This window comes from Charadrius vociferus, unplaced genomic scaffold (assembly GCF_000708025.1).
Source record: "Charadrius vociferus isolate BGI_N301 unplaced genomic scaffold, ASM70802v2 scaffold259, whole genome shotgun sequence".
Taxonomy (NCBI): domain Eukaryota; kingdom Metazoa; phylum Chordata; class Aves; order Charadriiformes; family Charadriidae; genus Charadrius; species Charadrius vociferus.
Genome location: NW_009661368.1, coordinates 3,313,265 through 3,321,244, shown reverse-complemented (window position 1 = coordinate 3,321,244; position 7,980 = coordinate 3,313,265).

Below are 7,980 nucleotides of genomic sequence, written 5' to 3'. Positions count from 1 at the left end.
GACTTCCCGGCGCGGGGTTCCCCCGCCCCCCCGCTCCCGCCTGGGGCACCAGCCGCGGCTTTGCATCAGCAGATGTGCATTTCACGGCTGCTAAGAAAATCCCGTCAGTATTTACATAGCGTCGAGAGGCGCCGAGGGGACAAAGTGGAGCCTTTCCCACGCGGGCGGTGGGATGCTATTGCCGTGGGGAGAGCGGCCGAACCCGTACCGTGTGCTCCCGGAGCGGCACTGCCTGTATTCCTCCTGCCGGGAGCCACAGCACAAACCTGTTTTCCAAATCGATTCCAGCTCTCCGGAGTGATTTTTCCCCTGAGCTAAGGTGTCCCCATGGGGCAAGTGCAAAAAGGCTCGTTTCAGGGCCACAAGCTAACTGGAGTGAGGTCAGCTGCTTTTACCAGTCATATCATAAATTAATATCATTAATAAAAGAATAAGTGTGCTGTGCCATGACAGCCCATCCTTGGAGTCAAACTGTGACTGGTCGGGACTGAAGGTGACACAGGGACATGCTTCATTTCCTCAGTGCCATGTCTGCGCTGCAAATTCTCCACTGCTTAAAAGCAGTTCCTCTCATGGGCATTTTTGAAATTGTTAGAAAAAATCTGTGTGGGGATTACAATGTTTGCTTTCTCCGATGGCTATTTTTAATCTTGTTTTCCATTGAAAAAAAAAAAAAAAAAGAAAGAAAGATCAAGATAGATATGAATTGAAACTGTGCCTTTAAATACGGCATGCTAATAGCTGCACAAAACTAAACGCAAAATTAGGGAGAGTTGGAGTGTGTGCCTAAAATCTGTGAAAGGCTAAAGCCTTTTATGACACTGGCTTGGCAGCACTGCCGAGAGCCCGGGGACCAAGTCCAGGGCACTGAGCTGGCAGCTGGCGCCGGAGGGGTTAAAGAAGCGGGATCACCCTGCGAGGAGGGAGCTGGAGCCGGGGCTGGAGCTGGAGCTGGTCTCTCCAGGAGAGGATGCTGGCATCAGCTCCCTCGGTCTGCCCCGTGGCACCCAGGCTCAGAGAGCTGTCGGTGCCCCTTGGCACAGCCCACAGCATCCCCGGGCAGCGCCGGGAGCGGCGAAGGCAGCGAGGGGGATGTTTAGCTTTTATGCCCCGTTGGTTTCCAGAGTTGGAGAGGAGCCGTGCAGGGAGCTGCGCCCACCCCCAGCGCCCCGGCCCGTCGCTGGGGCTCTCCGCTTTTGTTCCCTCGCCGGGGACTTGGCCAGGCGGCGTTTGGCCCGAGCCAAAGGAGAGATGGCCAAGAGCGCGCAGTGCTCCCCGCAGCAAGCCAGGGACGGGGGCGCTGCAGCGGGGTCACCCCGAAAGCAGAGGCAGAGTCTTGCTCTGCAGCGCTGGCAGTGCCATGTCGCGCTCGGTGCCAAGTCGTGCGCAGTGCCGTGCTGCCCCGAGAGCAACAGGAGCAGCCCCACACATGTCCTGCTTTGGTTTTTAGCCTTCCCCCAGGGATGTTCATGCCCGAAGCCGGGAGGGAAGTCAGGGGACAGTGGCTTGTGGGAAGAACGGTGGTACAGACCCTGGCAAATGTCATGCTGAGCTATTTTAAGATTTTTATCTTGCTCCCTCTGACAAAAATGCGCTTTGGAGCAGAGCTTATCATGTGCAGTTTGTCACACAAGGTGGGGGCCGGTGAGGGGGCGACCGATTTTACCCCCACGGGCTGGGGGCAGGCGGTGCACAGCAGCAGCGGTGGGTCCTGCCAGTGCATCCGTGAGCATGTGCCGTGGGAGATGGTCATGACCGGGCACAGGCCTGACCCAGCCAGCCCGTCTGGCAGCTCTCCAAGGGGACAAATAAAAAACAGGTATCTGAGCCAAAAATCCCAGCCCAGGTCTGAATCTGGGGAGCGCCAGGCTGCACCGTGATCCCGGCTTCCCAGCATCACCCAGCCCACGGGGTGGCCAAGGACAGACCTTGGCTGGGACCTTCCCTGCCTCCAGTTTCTAAATTTTGGATCGTCCTAAATGGGGTGATTGATCAGATAAAAGCTGCTGCCCACTGTAGCCACCTTTCCCCATGGCTGTGCCCCAGGGAGAGTGTGGAGGCAAGACGAGCGGGCCATGGTGTGTGCCCTGTGGTTGCCACCACCACCAGCTCCCACTGGCTCCCCGAATAGGGCGGGAGGGTGGTGGGCTTGGTGGGGGACACTGCAGACAATTCCCCCCCTCCCCGCCCCCGAGGTGAGGGCAACTCTGCAAACACTCGAACCAGCAGCACCGCCACCCCCAGTGCTGCGAGCCCAGGGATTCTCCCGTGGGTTATCACCCTGGCCCTCCCGGCTGCTGGCGCTGGAGATTAGGGACCTGCTCCTTATCAGCCGCCGGCCCCGCACCCGGCCCCGCACCCGCGGGGCTCCTCTTTCGGTCTTACTCACTGGAGAAATGAGTAAGCCTCTTGTAACCGTCACGCTGCGATGCTCTCGGGCAGCAGGCTCGGGCTGTGCTTGGTAGGGTTGGGGTGGGTTTGGGGTTTTTTTTAAGCATCTCAGCACGGAAGCCTGTAGCAACCAGGACGCATTGCAGACACCCGCGGGAGCTGGGACTGTGCAAACAAGGGGTGCCAGAGCTCAGTGCCTTGCACGTAGAGAGCCCACCATGTCTGATGGGGATGGGAAGAGGAAATGCTGTGTGTGTGTGTGTGAGTGTGTGTGTGCAGGAGGTGGAGAGGGAAATCCAGGGTCCTCGCTGTGCCGACGATCTGGCAGGGCCTCACTTGCACAGAGACCCCCATACCAGCCCCCAAACCCACTGCCTGCGCACAAAGCTCTTGGTCCAGTCTCTGAACCTGGACCCAACTCCTGTGTGCATCCATCCATCCATCCATCCATCCATCCATCTGAGCAGGTCTCAGCCCTTCCAGCCTCCTCCCACACTGCACCGGGATGCTGTGCCCAGCCACCATTTCTGGCAGTTTAGACAGCAGCTCCATGAAAATATTCATGCACCCTTCAGCTTTACTAGGCACACGGCCCGGACAGTGCCAGTGGTATAAATATTTGGATTCAATTTATTATTTTTTCTGCAGGCTCTGTCTCGGCTGGGCGGCTGCAGAGCGGCTCTGGGGCTGGGGCTGCTCCCCTGCCCATGGGGAGAGGGGCTGGGGCAGGCGGCTGGCAGCACCCGGCCGGGGCAGCCGGCAACATTTACCCAACTTGATGAGATATTTTTACTTTTTTTTCCCATTCAAGCCTGTACAGAGCGGCGGCTGGCAGGACTGCAGCTTTCGTCCAGATTGCGGATGCCCAAAATATCTGTATTCTGGACTGAGCAGACCGAGGCTGAAGAAGTGCTCGTGGTCGGCTGATTGAAGAGAGCGTACGGGAATGCAGAAAGACAGACAGACACCCACAGGCAAAGTGCCTGAGCACGTACGGCAGCAGCGGGCAAGAGGATGGGGAACACCACTGCTGCTCAGCCCGGGGCTCCCTCCAGCAGGAGCCGAGGATGACCCCGGACCGTGCATGCGTGTCTCCCAGCCACGGTTCTCATGCCAGCATGGGGTTTTTTTTACTATTTTTTCCAGCCTGCTGAAATGTAAGCACAGTCCAGGACACGGTTTTGACCTGCCCCAGCTCACACTCATCCCAGCGATGCTCGGGCACAGCCCCACAGCAAACCCTCCCCACCAGCTGCAGTCACGCCAGTGATGGCTGCACCTTACTGGGACAGAGACGGCATTTCCAGCCCGAAGTAAATCGGCAACACAGTCCCAGATTTAGCCCTCAGGCCAGGGCTGGGCTGCGCTGGGGTGGCAGTGAGCGGTGGGGCTCCTGCAAAGCCTCAGTCAGCCCTTGGGGTGCTCAGGGTGGGCTCAGCAAACGGGGAGCCTCGAAAGGGAAAAAGCCGCTGGGCAGGTACTGGGGAGGTGAGAGCTGTGCCCAGTGCGGTTCATGGACTCGAATGTCTCAGCGCCCAAAAAGCGGTCCTACCTCCATTAAATTTGTTATATTGTATTGCTGCTATGTTATGTTCCTCATTTTAACTTAACTTCTAACCTAAACGTCATCTGGCATCTTCGGCAGTCAGGATTTATGAAATAAAAGTTAAAATGCTGGTTGAAAGGAGGCATTCATATATATTCTTTCACACACATATATGAATACACACAGATATTGACAGACAATAGGTGTTTTTGTTCATACATACATGTTTCTAATCAGATTGATATATTATATAAATATAGTATAAATATTTTTATGCGTATAAAATTCATTGGAAACAAGAAACCAAATTAGTTTATCTTACTAAAATGGCATGAAATAATGAGTAGCGTACACTGTTGAAAAGGGATCAGATGTGGGCTTTGGAAGATTTTTCTTCCCCTGAGGGTTCGTTCTACCATGTTTATGTCTAAAACCTGCTAATTTTAAAGCCAGCTCACAGAAAGCGAATGGTACGATTTATTTATTTCATTTCACTTTCATTTTGCAAAGCTCAAGCTTTGCTTAATGTGCTAGCGAGTAAGCAGCTCACGTAAACACAACCAGCTGATGCTGCGCGGGAAAGCAAAGGGCTCTCGGTATCTGCGTGCGCACGCTGACCCTCCCGTGTTTATCTAGAGGTAGAGATTAAATGGGAACCACTCAAGCGTGCTTAGTCTGATTTTAAAAGATCTTTTGAGTGTTAAACATGTAATGAGATGCTTAGTGCTATTTTCAAACCAAGACGTGTTCCTGGCTGGTTTACAAAAGGCCACACTCTGCAGCTTTACGTGGGTAAATGCTTTTAAAAATCGGCTCCTGGGACGTTGGGGCTCATCGATTCGATAGGACCTACTGATCAGACTGCCTGAGCCGCTTCCGAAAGTGGGAGTTGAGCTCCCCTCACACATCAGTTCTTTAGATTATTTCACCTTACGCTTTATCTCATTTCTATTTAAAGCCGAGTACGGTGGCTCTTGAAAAACGATGCAAAACATCCTTTAATAAGGGGCCACTAACACTAACGGTGACCACGTGCAATTTTTAATACCGCTTGTCTCTCCTCTCTGCTGTACCGCATTAGTTTGGTGGATGCGGTGTGCGGCGGTGGTGCAGACCCCCATCGCTGCCCGACAGGGGGCAGGTGGCTCCAGGAGCCACAGGGGGACAACGCGGGCCATAACCCGGATAACGGGGCACCATCACTCCTCACTTAAATGTGCAGCTCATGACGTGCAAATGCAGCAAGACCCGGGGTTTGCTGCAGCTCAAGGGTGCCCGCAGGGAGAAGGAAAAAATACTTACTTTGTGTGTGTGCATATGTATTTTTATATATAAACTACATATGTATATTTAAACATAGCTGTATATAATTATATATTCAAATTATACATAAGTTTAAATACATGTATATACAAATAAATATACTCATGCACATATATTTAGGGCTCTTTAGAGAAAGGGGTGTGATCCCTGTGCTCATGGGCAGTGCTGTCCCGAGTCCCTCTGCCCGCCAACACCCGTGCCACGGTGGCACTGCCTGTGCCCCATCCCGGCCCCGGGTTTTTTGCAAAGCTCAAGCTTTGCTTAATGTGCTAGCGAGTAAGCAGCTCACGTAAACACAACCAGCTGATGCTGCGCGGGAAAGCAAAGGGCTCTCGGTATCTGCGTGCGCACGCTGACCCTCCCGTGTTTATCTAGAGGTAGAGATTAAATGGGAACCACTCAAGCGTGCTTAGTCTGATTTTAAAAGATCTTTTGAGTGTTAAACATGTAATGAGATGCTTAGTGCTATTTTCAAACCAAGACGTGTTCCTGGCTGGTTTACAAAAGGCCACACTCTGCAGCTTTACGTGGGTAAATGCTTTTAAAAATCGGCTCCTGGGACGTTGGGGCTCATCGATTCGATAGGACCTACTGATCAGACTGCCTGAGCCGCTTCCGAAAGTGGGAGTTGAGCTCCCCTCACACATCAGTTCTTTAGATTATTTCACCTTACGCTTTATCTCATTTCTATTTAAAGCCGAGTACGGTGGCTCTTGAAAAACGATGCAAAACATCCTTTAATAAGGGGCCACTAACACTAATGGTGACCACGTGCAATTTTTAATACCGCTTGTCTCTCCTCTCTGCTGTACAGCATTAGTTTGGTGGATGCGGTGTGCGGCGGTGGTGCAGACCCCCATCGCTGCCCGACAGGGGGCAGGTGGCTCCAGGAGCCACAGGGGGACAACGCGGGCCATAACCCGGATAACGGGGCACCATCACTCCTCACTTAAATGTGCAGCTCATGACGTGCAAATGCAGCAAGACCCGGGGTTTGCTGCAGCTCAAGGGTGCCCGCAGGGAGAAGGAAAAAATACTTACTTTGTGTGTGTGCATATGTATTTTTATATATAAACTACATATGTATATTTAAACATAGCTGTATATAATTATATATTCAAATTATACATAAGTTTAAATACATGTATATACAAATAAATATACTCATGCACATATATTTAGGGCTCTTTAGAGAAAGGGGTGTGATCCCTGTGCTCATGGGCAGTGCTGTCCCGAGTCCCTCTGCCCGCCAACACCCGTGCCACGGTGGCACTGCCCGTGCCCCATCCCGGCCCCGGGTTCAGCGGCTGCAGCCGGGCACAGCCTGTACCCACCACAGGCTGGTTCACCGGGGCTGAGCTGTGCCTTTAGTGCCCAGTTTCACCCTAAAACCTTGCAGCACTTTCAGAACAGCAATCTCCGAACTTTTCCACCTCTGACGTCTCCATCTTTGACCTTCCCATCACCAGCTTCTGCATCTCCAACCTCTCCATCACCACCATCAGCCTACCCAGCACAGGCACACACCTAATAAATCTGAGCCTTTTAATTGCCCTCCCACACAGCATGGCCTTATCTGAGCCATCGTCCCTCTCGCTGTGCCTTGTCGCACCTCTGTGTTTCCAGGTTTGTGCTGCTGGTGTCAGCAAAAGGATAAACCTGATGTATTTGGCTTTGGGTTTTCGGTATAACCCCCCTGAGTAACACATTCCTGGTTGCATGGTCCTACGCACTGTGTCTGACACAGTGAGGTGGCTGTCCCTGGGGGGGGGGATTTACAAACCTTCTGATTTTATCTCATGTAAAGTCCCACTTTTTTTGATTATTTATGTAGCTAAAACTATGCAAAAAATAGTGTGTGGGGGAGAAAATCCATAAATCCCATTGCTAAAGACATCAGTAAGGGTGGAGGTGGCTGCTGGCCCGAGGTACGGGTGCTGGGACCACTGGGGCTGGAGAAGCCCCGGTCACCATTTAGAGCCGGTTGTTGTTCACGTCACAAGAAGACCCCATGGCTCTGAAGTTTGGGAAGTTTTCCGCAGCCCTCCGGGAGAGTGGGGCCGGCACGGGTGCAGCAGTATCAGCAGCCACAGGTCTATCGGGCTGAGCAGAAGCTTTTCCAGGAACTATCTAGCGAAACACATGACCGTGCCCCGGCCGAAGGGCGATACGTGACAGGCATTCACCGGGCTCCCAGCGAGTCAGTTGACTTTGTTATTCAAACTATTTTAGTGATGGTTTTTAATCCCAGGCTTAAGTTTTTCTTTTTTTTCTTTTTTTTTCCCCCCCTTTCTTTTTTTTTCTCTCTGAACAAGGGAATCTCTACGCTGGCAGGATTCAGAGAGGCACAAAGGAGGGAAAAACAAGTTTCAGCCAGAAGGGGGGGGATTGAGGGGGGGGAAGGATGCTGTTAGCATTCCCTGTATGTGAGGGGGTAAAAACATTTTGCTGTGAACTTTATTTGAAAGGGTAAGTGCCAACAGCAGCCCAGTTACTATGCAAATAAATCCTGCGCTCGGCCTTTCCCACTCAGCCATAAAGTTTTGGCGCTGGGAGCTGCGGGAGCTGGGCTGTGGGGGCTGGTGGTGCCCCCAGTGCCCCCAGTTCCCTCCCCCACCCGGGGATGGCCACCAGCTGGGGGTGTCACTGCAGAGCCCTGGACCTCAATGGGAGCCTGCGGGGCTCCCCAAGTGTCTTGGCAGATAACGTGGGGGCAAACG